Source organism: Oncorhynchus tshawytscha, unplaced genomic scaffold, assembly GCF_018296145.1.
Source record: "Oncorhynchus tshawytscha isolate Ot180627B unplaced genomic scaffold, Otsh_v2.0 Un_contig_5508_pilon_pilon, whole genome shotgun sequence".
Taxonomy (NCBI): Eukaryota; Metazoa; Chordata; class Actinopteri; order Salmoniformes; family Salmonidae; genus Oncorhynchus; species Oncorhynchus tshawytscha.
Window position 1 is genome coordinate 34,411 of NW_024608771.1, and position 22,045 is coordinate 56,455.

Sequence of the window (22,045 nt, forward strand, 5' to 3'; positions counted from 1 at the left end):
AATGGAAACCGAGCTACTGGTGGACTGAATGGAAACCGAGCTACTGGTGGACTGAATGGAAACCTAGCTACTGGTGGACTGAATGGAAACCTAGATACTGGTGGACTGAATGGACTACTGGTGGACTGAATGGAAACCTAGCTACTGGTGGACTGAATGAAAACCTAGTTACTGGTGGACTGAATGGAAACCTAGCTACTGGTGGACTGAATGGAGCTACTGGTGGACTGAATGGAAACCTAGCTACTGGTGGACTGAATGGACTACTGGTGGACTGAATGGAAACCTAGCTACTGGTGGACTGAATGGAAACCGAGCTACTGGTGGACTGAATGGAAACCGAGCTACTGGTGGACTGAATGGAAACCTAGCTACTGGTGGACTGAATGGTAGCTACTGGTGGACTGAATGGAAACCTAGCTACTGGTGGCTGACTGGTGGACTGAATGGAAACCGAGCTACTGGTGGACTGAATGGACTACTGGTGGACTGAATGGACTACTGGTGGACTGAATGGAAACCGAGCTACTGGTGGACTGAATGGAAACCTAGCTACTGGTGGACTGAATGGAAACCTAGTTACTGGTGGACTGAATGGAAACCTAGCTACTGGTGGACTGAATGGAAACCGAGCTACTGGTGGACTGAATGGAAACCGAGCTACTGGTGGACTGAATGGAAACCTAGCTACTGGTGGACTGAATGGAAACCTAGCTACTGGTGGACTGAATGGAAACTGAAGCTACTGGTGGACTGAATGGAAACTGGTGGACTGAATGGAAACCGAGCTACTGGTGGACTGAATGGGAGCTACTGGTGGACTGAATGGAAACCGAGCTACTGGTGGACTGAATTGAGCTACTGGTGGACTGAATGGAAACCGAGCTACTGGTGGACTGAATGGAAACCGAGCTACTGGTGGACTGAATGGAAACCGAGCTACTGGTGGACTGAATGGGAACCGAGCTACTGGTGGACTGAATGGACTACTGGTGGACTGAATGGAAACTGAGCTACTGGTGGACTGAATGGAAACCTAGCTACTGGTGGACTGAATGGAAACTTAGCTACTGGTGGACTGAATGGGAACCTGAGACTACTGGTGGACTGAATGGAAACCTAGCTACTGGTGGACTGAATGGAAACCTAGCTACTGGACTGAATGGACTGAATGGAAACCTAGCTACTGGTGAACTGAAATGAAACCTAGCTACTGTTGACTGAATGAAAACCTAGTTACTGGTGACTGAATGGAAACCTAGCTACTGGTGGACTGAATGGACTACTGGTGGACTGAATGGAAACCTAGCTACTGGTGGACTGAATGGAACTGGTGGACTGAATGGAAACCTAGCTACTGGTGGACTGAATGGAAACCTAGCTACTGGTGGACTGAATGGAAACCTACCTACTGGTGGACTGAATGGAAACCTAGCTACTGGTGGACTGAATGGAAACCTAGCTACTGGTGGACTGAATGGAAACCTAGCTACTGAATGGACTGAATGGAAACCTGAAGCTACTGGTGGACTGAATGGAAACCTAGCTACTGGTGGACTGAATGGAAACCTAGCTACTGGTGGACTGAATGGAAACCTAGCTACTGGTGGACTGAATGGAAACCTAGCTACTGGTGGACTGAATGGAAACCTAGCTACTGGTGGACTGAATGGACACCTAGCTACTGGTGGACTGAATGGAAACCTGACTGGTGGACTGAATGGAGCTACTGGTGGACTGAATGGACTACTGGTGGACTGAATGGAGCTACTGGTGGACTGAATGGAAACCAGCTACTGGTGGACTGAATGGACTACTGGTGGACTGAATGGAAACCTAGCTACTGGTGGACTGGAAACGTCTAGGAGCAACAACGGCTCAGCCGAGAAGTGGCAGGCCACACAAGCTCACAGAACGGGACTGCCGGGTGCTGTAGAAATCATCTATCTTCGGTTGCAACACTCACTACCTCATTTCCAAACTGCCTCTGGAAGCACAAGTTTCCGCTCTCAAAAGTATTTTTTAAAACGGTAAAACAACGTCTTCAGCTTTTGTTGTTTACACAACAACAGGTTTCTGGGAAAAATCACCCCAAAAAAAATGTAGACCCCCTTTAGTTCAGTTGTAGATGCCCTTTAGTTCAACTGTGCAAGAGACTTGGTTGGTTACACGCACACACACACATTCCTGATCTTTAGACTGCCCCTCTGCCTCTGTTGAACTGTCAAAGTAGGTGTGTGTGTGTGTTAAGACTTCAGTGCAAAGTCTTTGGTTTGTTTAGCTTGAGAAATATCTGCCAAGAAAAAAAAAAGAGAGGAGAGAGGAGAGAGAGAGAGAGTGAGAGAGGAGAGTGTGAGAGAGGAGAGTGAGAGAGGAGAGTGAGAGAGTGAGAGAGAGAGAGAGAGAGAAAGAGAGTGAGAGAGAGAGAGAGAGAGAGAGAGAGAGAGAGAGAGAGAGAGAGAGAGAGTGAGAGAGAGAGAGAGAGAGAGGTGAGAGGGAGAGAGGAGAGAGAGAGAGAGAGAGAGAGAGAGACAGTGTGAGAGAGGAGAGAGAGAGAGAGAGGGAGAGAGGAGAGAGGAGGAGAGAGGAGAGAGAGAGAGTGAGAGAGAGGAGAGAGAGAGAGTGTGAGAGAGGAGAGAGTGAGACAGTGTGAGAGAGGAGAGAGGAGAGGAGAGAGAGAGAGAGAGAGAGAGAGAGAGAGAGAGAGAGAGAGAGAGAGAGAGAGAGTGAGAGAGAGAGAGAGGAGAGAGGTGAGAGAGAGTGAGAGAGGAGAGAGGTGTGAGAGAGGAGAGAGAGTGAGAGAGTGAGAGAGGAGAGAGAGAGGAGAGAGAGAGAGAGAGAGAGAGAGAGAGAGAGAGAGAGAGAGAGAGAGAGAGAGAGAGAGAGAGAGAGAGAGAGAGTGAGAGAGAGAGAGAGAGAGAGAGAGAGAGAGAGAGAGAGAGAGAGAGAGAGAGAAGAGAGAGAGAGAGAGAGAGAGAGAGAGAGAGAGAGAGAGAGAGAGAGAGAGAGAGAGAGCCACTTGTGGAGGACTGGTAACTGCTGGAGAGGAATGAGTGGAGCCAACCATGGTTTCAAGGTATTTGATTACATTCCATTGGCTCCGTTCCAGCCTATGAGCCTCAGCAGCCTCCACTGACCTCTGTATATGTGTGTCCCGCTGACCGCATCCTTTTAGTGTCTGTGATTTTCTTGCCAAGACATATTCTCATAGCACTACACCAGGTGACTCTAATGTGTGTGTGTGTGTACTCTAGTCTACTCTCGGGTGGTGGTTCTAACCGCCTCATAAAGAGACACCTTGTCTCTGTGTCTTGGAATGTGTTTCAAAAATATCTCTTGTAGATGAATAGATTGATACATTTTTATTTGATTTGAAATCCTGATCTCATTGTGGTGAGTCTCTCACCAACTGAACATCTACCTGAAAATATAAAATCTAATTTGTTCAAAAAAATAGTGAAAAAAAGAAGTTAATCTTAATCTCAATTGCAGTTCCTTGTTTCGTTGCAATGTCTCTCTTCGCTTCCATTTTCAAAACCCATTGAATAAGAAGATCAAAGTATTAAAAAAATTATGTAACCTTTCTTTAACTAGGCAAGTCAGTTAAGAACAAATTCTTGTTTACAATGACAGCCTACTCCCGGACAACACTGGGCCAATTGTGCACCACCCTGTGGGACACAGCCAGATATGATACAGCCTAGAATCGAACCAGGGACTGTAGTGATGCCTCTTGCGCTAAGATGCAGTGCCTTAGACCCCTGCCCCACTTGGGAGCCCTCTGTTCATCACCTCTGACCTTCTACTCCAATGGGTTTTGAGAAGGAGGCTAGGAGAGAGAATGCGAGGAAACGCAATTGAGATTTTACAATTTACCAAACGACGAGTGTGGCGTCATCTAGTGGTCAAACCGGAGAAGTGTCGCTGGCAAATTAAATGCAGCCTGTAGTTCAAGCGCTGGTCACTAGGTGGGAGTGTTTTACCACATCTGTGGACTGGCCTCCTGACGTGGCAGCTGGGTTTCAGTCCTCAAATGTCTGTTTATGACAACAGTTGTAATCTGACTCATTACCTTAATAAGTGTTCATAAGATGTAGAAGGTTAGAGTGTAGAGGGTTAGAGTGTAGAGGGTTAGAGTGTAGAGTGTAAAGGGGTTAGAGTGGTCACATACCTCTTTACCTCCACCTACAGTCACATACCTCCACCTACAGTCCCATACCTCTTTACCTCCACCTACAGTCCTATACCTCTTTACCTCCACCTACAGTCACATACCTCTATACCTCCACCTACAGTCCCATACCTCTATACCTACAGTCACATACCTCTATACCTCCACCTACAGTCACATACCTCTATACCTCCACCTACAGCTACATACCTCTTTACCTCCACCTACAGCTACATACCCTTTACCTCCACCTTCACATACCTCTATACCTCCACCTACAGTCACATACCTCTATACCTCCACCTACAGCCACATACCTCTATATCTCACCTACAGTCACATACCTCTTTATCTCCACCTACAGTCACATAGGTTTTCCACCTACAGTCACATACCTCTTCTTAGAGGCGTTCATACCAGCCTACAGTCACACTACATTCCACCTACAGTCACATACCCTTTACCTCCTACAGTCACACTACATTACAGCCAGGACATTCATACAGCCACATAGCCTATATTATAGCAGGACATTCATACCAGCCTTATAGCAGACATTCATCCACCTACAGCCTTATAGCAGGACATTCCACCTACAGCCTTATAGCAGGACATTCATACCACCTACAGCCACATACCCTTTACCTCCACAAGGTACATTGCGTTGCCTCTTAGGACGTTCATACCAGCCTTATTAGCAGGACATTCATACCAGCCTTACACTACATTAAGCAGGACATTCATACCAGCCTTATAGCAGGACATTCATACCAGCCTTATAGCAGGACATTCATACCAGCCTTATAGCAGGACATTCATACCAGCCTTATAGCAGGACATTCATACCAGCCTTACACTACATTAAGCAGGACATTCATACCAGCCTTATAGCAGGACATTCATACCAGCCTTATAGCAGGACATTCATACCAGCCTTATAGCAGGACATTCATACCAGCCTTATAGCAGGACATTCATACCAGCCTTATAGCAGGACATTCATACCAGCCTTATAGCAGGACATTCATACCAGCCTTATAGCAGGACATTCATACCAGCCTTATAGCAGGACATTCATACCAGCCTTATAGCAGGACATTCATACCAGCCTTATAGCAGGACATTCATACCAGCCTTATAGCAGGACATTCATACCAGCCTTATAGCAGGACATTCATACCAGCCTTATAGCAGGACATTCATACCAGCCTTACACTACATTAGCAGGACATTCATACCAGCCTTATAGCAGGACATTCATACCAGCCTTATAGCAGGACATTCATACCAGCCTTACACTACATTAGCAGGACATTCATACCAGCCTTATAGCAGGACATTCATACCAGCCTTACACTACATTAAGCAGGACATTCATACCAGCCTTATAGCAGGACATTCATACCAGCCTTATAGCAGGACATTCATACCAGCCTTACACTACATTAAGCAGGACATTCATACCAGCCTTATAGCAGGACATTCATACCAGCCTTATAGCAGGACATTCATACCAGCCTTATAGCAGGACATTCATACCAGCCTTACACTACATTAAGCAGGACATTCATACCAGCCTTATAGCAGGACATTCATACCAGCCATTATAGCAGGACATTCATACCAGCCTTATAGCAGGACATTCATACAGCCTTATAGCAGGACATTCATACCAGCCTTATAGCAGGACATTCATACCAGCCTTATAGCAGGAGCAGGTTCATACCAGCCTTATAGCAGGACATTCATACCAGCCTTATAGCAGGACATTCATACCAGCCTTACACTACATTATAGCAGGACATTCATACCAGCCTTATAGCAGGACATTCATACCAGCCTTATAGCAGGACATTCATACCAGCCTTACAGTCCAATTGTAACCCAGTAGTAGTGTGAGCTGCTCTCATAATGCTACATGGAGCCTGTTTCTACAGTCTGAGCCTGTTTCTACAGTCTGTGCCTGTTTCTACAGTCTGAGCCTGTTTCTACAGTCTGAGCCTGTTTCTACAGTCTGAGCCTGTTTCTACAGTCTGAGCCTGTTTCTACAGTCTGAGGCTGTTTCTACAGTCTGAGGCTGTTTCTACCGTCTGAGGCTGTTTCTACCGTCTGAGGCTGTTTCTACCGTCTGAGGCTGTTTCTACCGTCTGAGGCTGTTTCTACCATCTGAGGCTGTTTCTACCATCTGAGCCTGTTTCTACCAGTCTGAGCCTGTTTCTACCGTCTGAGCCTGTTTCTACCATCTGAGCCTGTTTCTACCATCTGAGCCTGTTTCTACAGTCTGAGCCTGTTTCTACAGTCTGAGCCTGTTTCTACCATCTGAGCCTGTTTCTACAGTCTGTTTCTACAGTCTGAGCCTGTTTCTACAGTCTGAGCCTGTTTCTACAGTCTGAGCCTGTTTCTACAGTCTGACCCTGTTTCTACAGTCTGACCCTGTTTCTACAGTCTGAAGTCCCCTGTGTTTTCCCCCGGTGGAGGAATTGTGCGTACCGACTCGGAGTGTGTGTGTTTGTGTTTTTTTGTGAATGTGTGTGTGTGTGCTCGGTGTGTGTGTGTGTTTGTGTTTTTTTGTGAATGTGTGTGTTTTGCGTGTGTGTGTGCTCGTGTGTGTGTGTGTGTGTCCTAAGGTATCCCTCCATACCTCAGAAGGCTCCCTGAGTAACATACCTCACATTCCTGGCAACAATGGCTCTGTTTTCACTAGCCTGTTTTATAGAGGGTCTTCAGAGATGTTTTCAGTAGCCTGTTTTATAGAGGGTCTTCAGAGATGACTCGCCTGTTTTATAGAGGGTCTTCAGAGATGTTTTCAATGGACACTCGTTTTACATTGAGTTGTATTGACAGTGAGTTTGTGTGTTTGAAGTCAAAGTGAACTTTAAAGACATGATTCTAAAATTGTTTCAGTAAGTTATTTATTAACTGTGAAAATGTCAGATAATTAAATGTTATTTTGTGACAACAAACTGCATCCCAAATGGAACAGTAAACCCTATTCTCTATGGGCCCTGTGGTCTAAATTAGTGCACCCTATTCTCTATGGGCCCTGTGGTCTAAATTAGTGTACCCTATTCTCTATGGGCCCTGTGGTCTAAAGTAGTGCACCCTATTCTCTATGGGCCCTGTGGTCTAAAGTAGTGCACCCTATTCTCTATGGGCCCTGTGGTCTAAAGTAGTGCATCATATTCTCTATGGGCCCTGTGGTCTAAGTAGTGCACCCTATTCCCTATGGGCCCTGTGGTCTAAAGTAGTGCACCCTATTCCCTATGGGCCCTGGTCTAAAGTAGTGCACCCTATTCCCTATGGGCCCTGTGGTCTAAAGTAGTGCACCCTATTCCCTATGGGCCCTGGTCTAAAGTAGTGCACCCTATTCCCTATGGGCCCTGTGGTCTAAAGTAGTGCACCCTATTCCCTATGGGCCCTGGTCTAAAGTAGTGCACCCTATTCCCTATGGGCCCTGTGGTCTAAAGTAGTGCACTTTATTAGACCAACAAGGTATCACGGTCCCACTTCAGAGTCAAACATTTCAGATGGGGGGAGAGAGGCTAAACGTCTATGTGTGAAGTGAAAGTAAACATGGATTAAAGTTTTAGTCATTAAATACCGAGTGTTTAAAACTTCTTCGGGACGGTTAAGCTAACGTAGGCTAATGCGATTAGCATGAGGTTGAGCTAACGTAGGCTAATGCGATTAGCATGAGGTTGAGCTAACGTAGGCTAATGCGATTAGCATGAGGTTGAGCTAACGTAGGCTAATGCGATTAGCATGAGGTTGAGCTAACGTAGGCTAATGCGATTAGCATGAGGTTGAGCTAACGTAGGCTAATGCGATTAGCATGAGGTTGAGCTAACGTAGGCTAATGCGATTAGCATGAGGTTGAGCTAACGTAGGCTAATGCGATTAGCATGAGGTTGAGCTAACGTAGGCTAATGCGATTAGCATGAGGTTGTAAGGAACATGAAAATGAAGAGGCTAAAAGTTTGTTTTTATTTAATATTTTATTTAACCTGGCTGGTAGTGTCATTAGGGGATGCAGGGACAGACTGTCATTGTGGCTTTCCCATTTTAAGTTCCGCTGTCTCCTGGACAACCTCTCTGGGACTAAATACACTGCCAAGACTCTTGAGATGCACACACACACACAAACACAGACCTGAAATTCCTCAGACAGCTTCCAGTAATAAGAGACTCTTCTCTCTGATGTCACAAACTATAAACCAAGAGGTCTTTACATTTAATCCACCCGTTCAACACACACGGTAGGACATGTTCCTCTTTGTCTTCCCACCAACACACACACACACACACACACACACACACACACACACACACACACACACACACACACACACACTCTGGATGTCTTCTGTAATATGATCTACTGGAAGAGTATTCTCCTGATTTTCCTGGCTGTGGGGGTTCAGGGAGAGAGACAGGGAGAGGAGAAAACGTTTTTCAACTGTGGGAGTTAGGAGAGAGAGAGAGAGGGGAGAGGGAGAGAGAGAAAGGGGGAGAGAGAGAAAGAAGAATACGTTTTCAACTGTGAGGTAGGAGAGAGGGGGACAGGGGAGAGGGAGAGAGAGAGAGGGGGGAGAGAGAGAAAGAAGAATACGTTTTCAACTGTGAGGTAGGAGAGAGGGAGACAGAGAGAGAAAAAAACATTTTCATCTGTGGAAGGTAGACTAGAGAGAACTTTTTAATCTGTGGGAGGTAGGAGAGAGAGACAGGGGAGAGGGAGAGAGAGGGGTGAGAGAGAGAGAGACCGAGGAATTGAATCTGTGGGAGGTAGTGTAGTGTAATTACAGAGTGTATAGCAGACCTGCTCCACTCCGTACCAAGCCTGCCACATCACTATGGACACAACGGAATATAAGACGTCCTTAACCGTTTTTACCCTCTTCAGTGTCCTGTCGATATGCTGGTGTGCCCCTCAACGGTTCTGCCAGCCTGGAGACCACAATTCGGGTAAAGTACCACTTGTATTCATTCATCATCCTCATGGCTGGTTACGCATCACGGAGCTATTGAAGTAAGTTGTGAGGTCGTTTCTGAGACAATTGTCTTTTTTTTTTTCCCATGTGATTTTATAAAAGCGTATAGTCTTTGTTTGCTACAGCCTAGCGGTCCATCCTTCTACATCTGCATGGCTGCTTGGGGTTTTAGGCTTTAGGTTTCTGTATAGAACCGTTAAGGTGCACTGTCCCTTTAAAAATATAACGTTTACTCAAACTCAGTATGAGTATTTCAGTCATTTACTCAGTAAACAGGTTACAGTATTTCAAGTCAGGTTACTAGTATTTCAAGTCAGGTTACTAGTATTTCAAGTCAGGTTACTAGTATTTCAAGTCAGGTAACTAGTATTTCAAGTCAGGTAACTAGTATTTCAAGTCAGGTTACTAGTATTTCAAGTCAGGTAACTAGTATTTCAAGTCAGGTAACTAGTATTTCAAGTCAGGTAACTAGTATTTCAAGTCAGGTTACTAGTATTTCACATCAGGTTACAAGTATTTCAAGTCAGGTTACTAGTATTTCAAGTCAGGTTACTAAAAATGTTAAGTCCAAACCACAGTATCCGTTTATAAGTGCAATATAATTTTAGAAAAAATGTCAAAGTAAATGTCATCACAGATGTTGATTCTTCATCTGTGCTGGTGTCTGACGTTCTACAGTGGCTTAAAGTATTCACACCCTTGGCATTTTTCCTATTTTGTTGCCTTTACAACCTGGAATTAAAATCGTTTTTAGGGAGGGGTAATATATAATTTGATTTACACAACATACCTACCGCTTTGAAGATGCAACATATTTTTTCTTATTGGGAGACAAAAAAAACAGAAATTTAGCGTGCATAACTATTCACCCTCCAAAAGTCAGTACTGTGTAGAGCCACGTTTTGCAGCAATTACAGCTGCAAGTCTCTTGGGGTCTGTCTCTATAAGCTTGGCACATCTAGCCACTGGGATCTTTGCCTGTTCTTCAAGGCAAAACTGCTCCAGCTCCTTCAAGTTGGATGGGTTTCGCTGGTGCACAGCAATCTTTAACACATATCACAGATTCTCAATTGGATTGAGGTCTGGGCTTTGACTAGGCCATTCCAAGACATTTAAATGTTTCCCCTTAAACCACTAGAGAGTTGATTTAGTGGTATGCTTAGGGTCATTGTCCTGCTGGAAGGTGAACCTCCTTCCCAGTCTCAAATCTCTGGAAGACTGAAACAGGTTTCCATCAAGAATTTCCTTGGATTTAGCGCCATCCATCATTCATTAAATTCTGACCAGTTTCCCAGTCCCTGCAGATAAAAAACATCCCCACAGCATGATGCTGCTGCCACCACCATGCATCACTGTGGGGATGGTATTCTCGGGGTGATGAGGTGTTGGGTTTGCGCCAGACATAGTGTTTTCTTAGATGGCCAAAAAGCTCACTTTTAGTCTCATCTGACCAGAGTACCTTCTTCCATATGTTTGGGGAATCTCCCACATGCCTGTTGGTGAACACCAAACGTGTTTGCTTATTTTTTTCTTTAAGCAATGGCTTTTTTCTGTCCACTCTTCCATAAAGCCCAGCTTTGTGTAGTGTACAGCTTAAAGTGGTCCCATGGACAGATACTACAATCTCCACAACCACAGGCTCTTTGGAAGGGTTGCCAGAAGAAAGCCCTTTCTGACCCCAAGACACAGACGCAAACGCTTGGAGTTTACCAAACGTCATTTACATTATAACTGGAAGAAGGTGCTCTGGTCAGATGAGACCAAATTGAACGTTTTAGTCAGATACAGCATCGGCATGTTTGGCGTAGAAACAGAGATGCATACAAGGAGAGGCACCTCATACCCACGGTGAAATATGGTGGTGGGTCAGTGATGTTTTGGGGCTGTTTTAATTCCAGTCCAGGGGTCCATGGTGGTGGGTCAGTGATGTTTTGGCTGTTTTAATTCCAGAGGTCCAGGGGCGCTGGTTAAGATTGATAGCATAATTAATTTCACCAAGTATCAGGCAATTTTGGCTGACAATCTGGTTGCCTCTGCCTGAAGGCTGGGACTTGGCCGTATGTGGACTTTCCAACAAGACAATGACCCAAAACATACCTCAAGATCCACACAGAAATGGTTCTGTGACAACAAAATCAATGTTCTGCCATGGCCATCTCAGTCACCAGACCTCAATCCAATTGAAAACCTGTGGGATGAGTTGAAGAGGGCAGTTGATAAGCGCAAACCCAAGAATGTGAAGGATCTTGAAAGGATCTGCATAGAGTGGTCCAAAATCCCTCCAAATATGTTCCATAACCTTGTCAAACATTACAGGAAAAGACCATGCTGTTATCCTTGCCAGAGGTTGTTGCACTAAGTAGTAAATGAGTGCCAAGAATGATGAAACCTTGATTTTGGTAAAAATGTATTTTGTATTAAATAATTATGATTTCGGTTGGTTCCATTGAAACATTAATAAAGTCCAGTATTTCTCACATGTTGGTATTTTGAGTTTATCTCTATAATTATGTTGTTTATATTTTTTAAGTATTGTTTGTCCATTGCCAGTCAGGAGCGCTAGTAGTTTTGTAGTTTCTAGTAATTTTGGAGCCCACTGTACATGGTAGGTCTACGGGTTCTCAAGGAGATGTTGGAGAAGCACTGCAGTAGGCTACATAGACTCTGGGGTTCTCCAGGAGAGGTTAGAGAACCACTGCAGTAGGTTACATAGAGTCTGGGGTTTCTCCAGGAGAGGTTAGAGAACCACTGCAGTAGGCTACATAAAGTCTGGGGGTTCTCCGGGAGAGGTTAGAGAACCACTGCAGTAGGTTACATAGAGTCTGGGGGTTCTCCAGGAGAGGTTAGAGAACCACTGCAGTAGGTTACATAAAGTCTGGGGGTTCTCCAGGAGAGGTTACAGGTTAAATAGAGTCTGGGGTTCTGGGGTTCTCATAAAGTCTGAGGGTTCTCCAGGAGAGGTTATAGAACCACTGCAGTAGGCTACATAAAGTCTGGGGTTCTCCGGGAGGGTTGCAGTAGGTTACATAAAGTCTGGGGTTCTCCAGGAGAGGTTAGAGAACCACTGCAGTAGGTTACATAGAGTCTGGGGTTCTCCAGGAGAGGTTAGAGAACCACTGCAGTAGGTTACATAAAGTCTGGGGGTTCTCCAGGAGAGGTTATATAACCACTGCAGTAGGTTACATAAAGTCTGGGGTTCTCCAGGAGAGGTTAGAGAACCACTGCAGTAGGTTACATAGAGTCTGGGGGTTCTCCAGGAGAGGTTAGAGAACCACTGCAGTAGGTTACATAAAGTCTGGGGTTCTCCAGGAGAGGTTATAGAACCACTGCAGGCTGGGGTAGGTTACATAGAAGTCTGGGGGTTCTAGAGTCTGGGGGAGAGGTTATAGAACCACTGCAGTAGGTTACATAAAGTCTGGGGTTTCTCCAGGAGAGGTTATAGAACCACTGCAGTAGGTTACATAGAGTCTGGGGTTCTCCAGGAGAGGTTAGAGAACCACTGCAGTAGGTTACATAGAGTCTGGGGTTCTCCAGGAGAGGTTAGAGAACCACTGCAGTAGGTTAAATAGAGTCTGGGGTTCTCCAGGAGAGGTTAGAGAACCACACTGCATAAAGTCTGGGGTTCTCCGGGAGAGGTTAGGTTACATAAAGTCTGGGGGTTCTCCAGGAGAGGTTAGAGAACCACTGCAGTAACCAGTCTGGGGTTCTCCAGAGAGGTTAGAGAACCACTGCAGTAGGTACTAAAGTCTGGGGGTTCTCCAGGAGAGGTTATATAACCACTGCAGTAGGTTACATAAAGTCTGGGGGTTCTCCAGGAGAGGTTAGAGAACCACTGCAGTAGGTTACATAGAGTCTGGGGGTTCTCCAGGAGAGGTTATAGAACCACTGCAGTAGGTTACATAAAGTCTGGGGGGTTCTCCAGGAGAGGTTAGTTAGAACCACTGCAGTAGGTTACATAGAGTCTGGGGGTTCTCCAGGAGAGGTTAGGAGAACCACTCCAGGAGAGGTTACATAGAGTCTGGGGGGGTAGAGAACCACTGCAGTAGGTTACATAAAGTCTGGGGGTTCTCTAGAGGTTATATAACCACTGCAGTAGGTTACATTAGTCTGGGGTTTCCAGGAGAGGTTAGAGAACCACTGCAGTAGGTTACATAAAGTCTGGGGGTTCTCCAGCTATATAACCAGTAGGTTAAAAGTCTGGGGGTTCTCCAGGAGAGGTTAGAGAACCACTGCAGTAGGTTACATCAGTCTGGGGTTCTCCAGGAGAGAAACCACTGCAGTAGGTTACATAAAGTCTGGGGGGGAGAGGTTAGAGAACCACTGCATATCATAGAGTCTGGGGTTCTGAGAGGTTAGAGAACCACTGCAGTAGGTTACATAGAGTCTGGGGTTCTCCAGGAGAGGTTAGAGAACCACTGCACTGTAGGTTACATAGAGTCTGGGGTTTCCAGGAGAGGTTAGAGAACCACTGCAGTAGGTTCTAGAGTCTGGGGGTTTAGGAGAGGTACATACCACACTGTAGGTTCATAGTCTGGGGGTTTCCAGGATAGTGTACAGAACCACTGCAGTAGGTTCTCAGTGTTTATAGTGTTACAGAACCACTGTATCTCAGTGTTTATAGTGTACAGAACCACACTGTTACATAGTCTGGGGTTTCTCCAGAGTGTTTATAGAACCACTGTAGGTTACATAAAGTCTGGGGGTTCTCCAGGAGTGTTAGAGAACCACACTGTAGGTTCATAGAGTCTGGGGTTTCCAGGAGTGTTAGAGAACCACTGCAGTAGGTTACATAGAGTCTGGGGTTCTCCAGGAGAGGTTAGAGAACCACTGCTGTAGGTTCATCAGTGTTTATAGAGGTTAGAGAACCACACTAGGTAGAGTCTGGGGTTCTAGTGTTAGAGAACCACTGCAGTAGGTTACATAGAGTCTGGGGGTTCTACCACACTGTATCTTTGTGTTTTAGGAAGATGCAACAACGGTCCAGCTGAAGAAAAACACACTGATTTTATTCCTATAAGAAAATAAATTAAATGTAAATATGGGATTGTAAAATATATCTTATGTAGGATAGTCCATGTCAACCGTATAGCAGTGCACTGTATCTCAGTGTTTATAGTGTACATACCACACTGTATCTTAGTGTTTATAGTGTACATACCACACTGTAGCTGACAGTGTTTATAGTGTACATACCACACTGTATCTCAGTGTTTATAGTGTACATACCACATGTGGATTTGTGTCAATACAGCTACAGTTGAATTCGGTAGTTCACATGCACTGTTGTGCTTAAAATATATCTTTATTTTTAAAAAGCCACAGGGCCAACCCAATGTGCAAAATATAAAGTACAGTACTCATGAAATAGTAGGAGATATTCCTCTCAGGAAAACAATGTACGACAAAGACAAAAGGCAAAGGGGATCCCATCATATATACAGTTGGAGTCGGAAGATTACATACACTGAGGTTTGAGTCATTAAAACTCGTTTTTCAACCACTCTTGTTAACAAACTATAGTCTTGGCAAGTCGGTTAGGATACCTACTTTGTGCATGACACAAGTCATTTTTCCAACAATTGTTTACAGACAGTCTATTTCACTTATAATTCAATGTATCACAATTTCAATGGGTCAGACATTTACATACACCTAGTTGACTGAGCCTGTAAACAGAAAATTTCAGAAAATGATGTCATGGCTTTAGAAGCTTCTGATAGGCTAATTGCCATACTTTGAGTCAATTGGAGGTGTACCCGTGGATGTATCCCTAGGCCTACCTTCAAACTCAGTGCCTCTTTGCTTGAAATCATGGGAAAATCAAAATAAATCAGCCAAGACCTCAGAAATACAATTGCAGACCTCCGCAAGTCTGGTTCATCCTTGGGAGCAATTTCCAAATGCCTGAAGGTACCACATTCATTTGTACAAACAATAGTACGCAAGAATGAACACCATGGGACCACGCAGCCGTCATACCGCTCAGGAAAGAGATGCGTTCTGTCTACTAGAGATGAACGTACTTTGGTGCGAAAAGTGCAAATCAATCCCAGAACAACATTAAAGGACCTTGTGAAGATGCTGGAGGAAATAGTTACAAAAGTATCTATATCCACATTAAAATGTGTTCGATATCGACATAACCTGAAAGGCCACTCAGCAAGGAAGAAGCCACTGCTCCAAAACCGCCATAAAAAAATCCAGACTACGGTTTGCAACTGCACATGGGGACAAAGATCATACTTGTTGGAGAAATGTCCTCTGGTCTGATGAAACAGAAATAGAACTGTTTGGCCATAATGACCATCGTTATGTTTGGAGGAAAAATGGGCAGGCTTGCAAGCTGAAGAACACCATCCCAACCGTGAAGCATGGAGTTGACAGCATCATGTTGTGGGGGTGCTATGCGTCAGGAGGGACTGGTGCACTTCACCAAACAGATGGCATCATGAGAAGTAAAATTATGTGGATATATTGATCTAACATCTCGAGACATCAGTCAGGAAGTTGAAGCTTGGTCGCAAATGGATCTTCCAAATGGACAATGACCCCAAGCATACTTCCAAAGTTGTGGCAAAATGGCATAAAGACAACAAAGTTAAGGTATTGAAGTGGCTATCACAACACCCTGACCTTAATCCTATAGAAAGTGTGTTGGCAGAACTGAAAAAGCGTGTGCGAGCAAGGAGTCCTACAAACCTGATTCAGTTACACCAGCTCTGTCAGGAGGAATGGGCCCAAATTCACCCAACTATTGTGGGAAGCTTGTGGAAGGCTACCCGAAACGTTTGACCCAAGTTAAACAATTTAAAGGCAATGCTACCAAATACTAATTGAGTGTATGTAAACGTCTGACCCACTGGGAATGTATTGAAAGAAATAAAGCTGAAATAAATCATTCTGTCTTCTATTATTCTGACATTCTACATTCTTAAAATAATGTGGTGATCCTAACTGACCTAAGAAGGGGAATTGTGACTCTGAATAAATGTCAGGAATTGTGAAATCTGAGTTTAAAGGTATTTTGCTAAGGTGTATGTAAACTTCCCGACTTCAACTGTATATGTCTGTATATTCTGATAATTGTCTGTCTGTATATTCTGATAATTGTCTGTCTGTATATTCTGTTTGTCTGTAGATTCTGTTTGTCTGTAGATTCTGTTTGTCTGTAGATTATGTTTGTCTGTAGATTCTGTTTGTCTGTAGATTCTGTTTGTCTGTAGATTATGTTTGTCTGTAGATTCTGTTTGTCTGTAGATTCTGTTTGTCTGTAGATTCTGTTTGTCTGTAGATTCTGTTTGTCTGTAGATTCTGTTTGTCTGTAGATTCTGTTTGTCTGTAGATTCTGTTTGTCTGTAGATTCTGTTTGTCTGTAGATTCTGTTTGTCTGTAGATTCTGTTTGTCTGTAGATTCTGTTTGTCTGTAGATTCTGTTTGTCTGTAGATTCTGTTTGTCTGTAGATTCTGTTTAGTGTCTGTAGATTAGGTTTATTGTCTGTAGATTAGGTTTATTGTCTGTAGATTCTGTTTGTCTGTAGATTCTGTTTAGTGTCTGTAGATTAGGTGTATTGTCTGTAGATTCTGTCTGTCTGTAGATTCTGTCTGTCTGTAGATTCTGTCTGTCTGTAGATTCTGTTTGTCTGTAGATTCTGTTTGTCTGTAGATTCTGTTTGTCTGTAGATTCTGTTTGTCTGTAGATTCTGTTTATTGTCTGTAGATTCTGTTTGTCTGTAGATTCTGTTTATTGTCTGTAGATTCTGTTTATTGTCTGTAGATTCTGTTTATTGTCTGTAGATTCTGTTTGTCTGTAGATTCTGTTTATTGTCTGTAGATTCTGTTTATTGTCTGTAGATTCTGTTTATTGTCTGTAGATTCTGTTTGTCTGTAGATTCTGTTTGTCTGTAGATTCTGTTTGTCTGTAGATTCTGTTTATTGTCTGTAGATTCTGTTTGTCTGTAGATTCTGTTTGTCTGTAGATTCTGTTTATTGTCTGTAGATTCTGTTTGTCTGTAGATTCTGTTTATTGTCTGTAGATTCTGTTTGTCTGTAGATTCTGTTTGTCTGTAGATTCTGTTTGTCTGTAGATTCTGTTTGTCTGTAGATTCTGTTTGTCTGTAGATTCTGTTTGTCTGTAGATTCTGTTTAGTGTCTGTAGATTAGGTTTATTGTCTGTAGATTAGGTTTGTCTGTAGATTCTGTCTGTAGATTAGGTTTATTGTCTGTAGATTAGGTTTATTGTCTGTAGATTCTGTTTGTCTGTAGATTCTGTTTGTCTGTAGATTCTGTTTGTCTGTAGATTCTGTTTGTCTGTAGATTCTGTTTGTCTGTAGATTCTGTTTGTCTGTAGATTCTGCTTGTCTGTAGATTTCTGTGTCTTAGATTCTATTGTCTGTAGATTCTGTTTATTGCCTGTTTAGTGTCTGTAGATTAGGTTTATTGTCTGTATATTATTTTAGTTGGCTGTCTGTATATTCTGTTTCTTGTCTGTGTACTCTGCTTGTTGTCTGTATATTATTTTAGTTGGCTGTCTGTATATTCTGTTTCTTGTCTGTGTACTCTGCTTGTTGTCTGTATATTTTAGTTGGCTGTCTGTTAGTCTGTGGCTTGTTGTCTGTATATTATTTTAGTTGGCTGTCTGTATATTCTGTTTCTTGTCTGTGTACTCTGCTTGTTGTCTGTATATTATTTTAGTTGGCTGTCTGTATATTCTGTTTCTTGTCTGTGTACTCTGCTTGTTGTCTGTATATTATTTTAGTTGGCTGTCTGTATATTCTGTTTCTTGTCTGTATACTCTGTTTGTTGTTTTTTTGTCAGTACCATTTCACAGATTCAAATTCCTTTACATGCAAATGTAGCAGGATGGAACAAGCCTGTACATAGATGCCTGCATATAGATGTCTGTGTGCATCCCAAATGGCAGACTGTTCACTATATAGTGCACTACTTCTACCCAGGGGCCATAGGGACTAGGATGCGGTTTGGAACACCTCTGTGGTCTCAGAGAGGGCAGGAACATTAGTTAGGACCCTGTAGGGGGATGTTCTGTACTGTCACCTGTCTGTCTGGGATGATGTAAATTACAGTTATATAGATATCACTTCAAGACATAACAAAGATATGTATTGTTAATTTTTAAAAAACGTTTTAACGCTCAGAGAACATTATTTAAAAAACATACATTCTAGGCAGAGTTGCAAATAAAAAGCCATATCTCAGACTGGCCAATAAAAAGAGAAGATTACGATGGGCAAAAGAACACAGACACTGGACAGAGGAACTCTGCCTAGAAGGCCAGCATCCCAGAGTCGCTCTTCACTGTTGACGTTGAGACTGGACAGAGGAACTCTGCCTAGAAGGCCAGCATCCCGGAGTCTCCTCTTCACTGTTGACGTTGAGACTGGACAGAGGAACTCTGCCTAGAAGGCCAGCATCCTGTTGAGTCTCCTCTTCACTGTTGACGTTGAGACTGGACAGAGGAACTCTGCCTAGAAGGCCAGCATCCTGTTGAGTCTCCTCTTCACTGTTGACGTTGAGACTGGACAGAGGAACTCTGCCTAGAAGGCCAGCATTCCGGAGTCTCCTCTTCACTGTTGAAGTTGAGACTGGACAGAGGAACACTGCCTAGAAGGCCAGCATTCTCGGAGTCTCCTCTTCACTGTTGAAGTTGAGACTGGACAGAGGAACACTGCCTAGAAGGCCAGCATCCCGGAGTCTCCTCTTCACTGTTGACGTTGAGACTGGACAGAGGAACTCTGTCTAGAAGGCCAGCATCCCGGAGTCTCCTCTTCACTGTTGACGTTGAGACTGGACAGAGGAACTCTGCCTAGAAGGCCAGCATCCTGTTGAGTCTCCTCTTCACTGTTGATGTTGAGACTGACAGAGGAACTCTGCCTAGAAGGCCAGCATCCTGTTGAGTCTCCTCTTCACTGTTGACGTTGAGACTGGACAGAGGAATCTGCCTAGAAGGCCAGCATCCTGCTGAGTCTCCTCTTCACTGTTGTCTTGAGACTGGACAGAGGAACACTGCCTAGAAGGCCAGCATTCCGGAGTCTCCTCTTCACTGTTGAAGTTGAGACTGGACAGAGGAACTCTGCCTGAGGCCAGCATCCCGGAGTCTCCTCTTCACTGTTGAAGTTGAGACTGACAGATAGAACTCTGCCTAGAACTACAGCATCCCAGTCTCTCTTCACTGTTTTGAGACTGACAGAGGAACACTGTTAGAAGGCCAGCATCCCGGAGTCTCCTCTTCACTGTTGACTGAGACTGGACCTAAATGTAGAAGGCCAGCAAGTCTCCTCTTCACTGTCTCCTGTCTAGAACCAGCTCCCGGAGTCCCTCCTCACTGTTGACAGTTGAGAGTGTGACAGAGGAACTCTGCCTAGAAGGCCAGCATCCCGGAGTCTCCCTTCACTGTTGACGTTCAGAGGAACTCTGCCTAGAAGGCCAGCATCCCGGAGTCTCCTCTTCACTGTTGACGTTGAGACTGGACAGAGGAACTCTGCCTAGAAGGCCAGCATCCCGGAGTCTCCTCTTCACGTTGAGACCCTCCTCCCTAGAAGGCCAGCATCCCACAGTCGCAGTGTGTTCACTGTTGACGTTGAGACTGGACAGAGGAACTCTGCCTAGAAGGCCAGCATCCCGGAGTCTCCTCTTCACTGTTGACATTGAGAGTGTGTTCAGAGGAACCTGCCTAGAAGGCCAGCATCCCGGAGTCTCCTCTTCACTCCTGACATTGAGACTGACAGAGGAACTCTGCCTAGAAGGCCAGCATCCCGGAGTCTCCTCTTCACTGTTGACATTGAGACTGGACAGAGGAACTCTGCCTAGAAGGCCAGCATCCCGGAGTCTCCTCTTCACTGTTGACGTTGAGACTGGACAGAGGAACTCTGCCTAGAAGGCCAGCATCCCAGAGTCGCTTCTTCACTGTTGACGTTGAAACGGGTGTTTTGCGCGTACCATTTAATGAAGCTGCCAGTTGAGGACCTGTGAGGTATCTGTTTCTCAAACTAGACAGTCTAATGTACTTGTCCTCTTGCTCAGTTGTGCACCGGGGCCTCCCACTGCTCTGTCTATTCTGTTTAGAGCCAGTTTGTGCTGTTCTGTGAAGGGAGTAGTACACAGCGTTGTAAGATCTTGAGTTTCTTGGTAATTTCCTGCATGGAATAGCCTTAATTTCTCAGAACAAGAATAGACCGACGAGTTTCAGAAGAAAGTTCTTTATTTCTGGCCATTTTGAGCCTGTAATCCCACTAATGCTGATAGAACTAATGCTGATGCTCCAGATACTCAATGAGTTTAAAGAAGGCCAGTTTTATTGCTTCTTTAATCAGGACAACAGTTTTCAGCTGCGCTAACATAATTTTTTTCTAAGGGTTTTCTAATGATCAATCACCTTTTAAAATGAACCTCCCTGCAACGTTCTCAGAACCTCCCTGCAACGTTCTCAGAACCTCCCTGCAACGTTCTCAGAACCTCCCTGCAACGTTCTCAGAACCTCCCTGCAACGTTCTCAGAACCTCCCTGCAACGTTCTCAGAACCTCCCAGCAACGTGTGTTCAGAATTAACCTGCAACGTTCTCAGAACCTCCCTGCAACGTTCTCAGAACCTCCCTGCAACGTTCTCAGAACCTTCCTGCAACCTAAAAATGTACGTTCCAAGAACAGGCAAAATGTTCCATTTTAAATGTCAGGAAACCTATGTCTTCGTTCCCAGAACGAATGAGAAACCAAAAACGCACTTTCCCACAACTTCCAAGGATACCAAATGTGCTGCTAGCTGGGTAAAGTCCCTTAGGTCTTGAGTAAGTCCTATATCACAGTAACATCAACAAAGTAGACAATAAAGTGTGACCAGGTTCAGTTGTCAAACGTTGTCCAACAATGCAGATAGAAATGCCATGACTACAGCTGACATGACTCCCAGTTTTACATGTCAGAGAGGCATGTTTGTTCTACATAACATATTTCTTTCTGAACGTTCCTAAATGTTGTGTCCTCCTCTTAACCCTCCTCCCTCCTCTCTTCACAGCAGCAGTGTGTTCAGAGATTAACCTGGGTTACTCCTCTTACCCCTAACCCTCCTCCCTCCTCACTCCACAGCCGCAGTGTGTTCAGAGATTAACCTGGGTTACTCCTCTTACCCCTAACCCTCCTCCCTCCTCACTCCACAGCCGCAGTGTGTTCAGAGATTAACCTGGGTTACTCCTCTTACCCCTAACCCTCCTCCCTCCTCACTCCACAGCCGCAGTGTGTTCAGAGATTAACCTGGGTTACTGCAATGACCTGGACTACTCCAGGTGAGTCTTCAGGTTACCCTCCCTTACTATAGACAGTATTCCCTATATAGTGCAGTACTTTTGACCAGGGCCCATAGGGGGTTCCCTCATAGGGGTGAAGATATTTCCCACATGGAAATGGAAGAGAATAACTTTGCTTGAGAAAACATTACCAATAGGTTCTCATCTACTTGACTGATTGATGCACTGACTGATCGACAGACCGATTCACAGATTGACTGACTGACTGACTGACTAAATGATTGATTGATTTACCTACTGACTGACTGTTCAACAGACTGATCTTCAGATCGACCAATCAACAAATTGATCAATTGCTCATCTCTTCTCTCCCCAGGACCATCTTCCCTAACATCCTAGGTCAGCAGTCTCGTCACGAGGTGGAGTCTGGAGCTGAGTACCTCCTCCTCTCTGTGATCCACGGTCTCCTCAACGGGGAGTGTTCCCCCGACATCCGTCTGCTGGGGTGCTCCGTACTCGCCCCTCGCTGCCAAGACCTACCCAGCCCCGCACCTGTCAAGGTGTGTCCCAGTTAGCACATTTAGTTCCAGCCCCGCACCTGTCAAGGTGTGTCCCAGCTAGCACACTTA

At 44.6% G+C, this 22,045-nt stretch overlaps 1 pseudogene; it reads left to right on the forward strand.

Moving 5' to 3' along the window:
• The first annotated feature begins 8,739 nt into the window (after positions 1 to 8,739).
• LOC121843805 overlaps positions 8,740 to 22,045 on the forward strand; it is a 31,237-nt pseudogene continuing 17,931 nt past the window's right edge.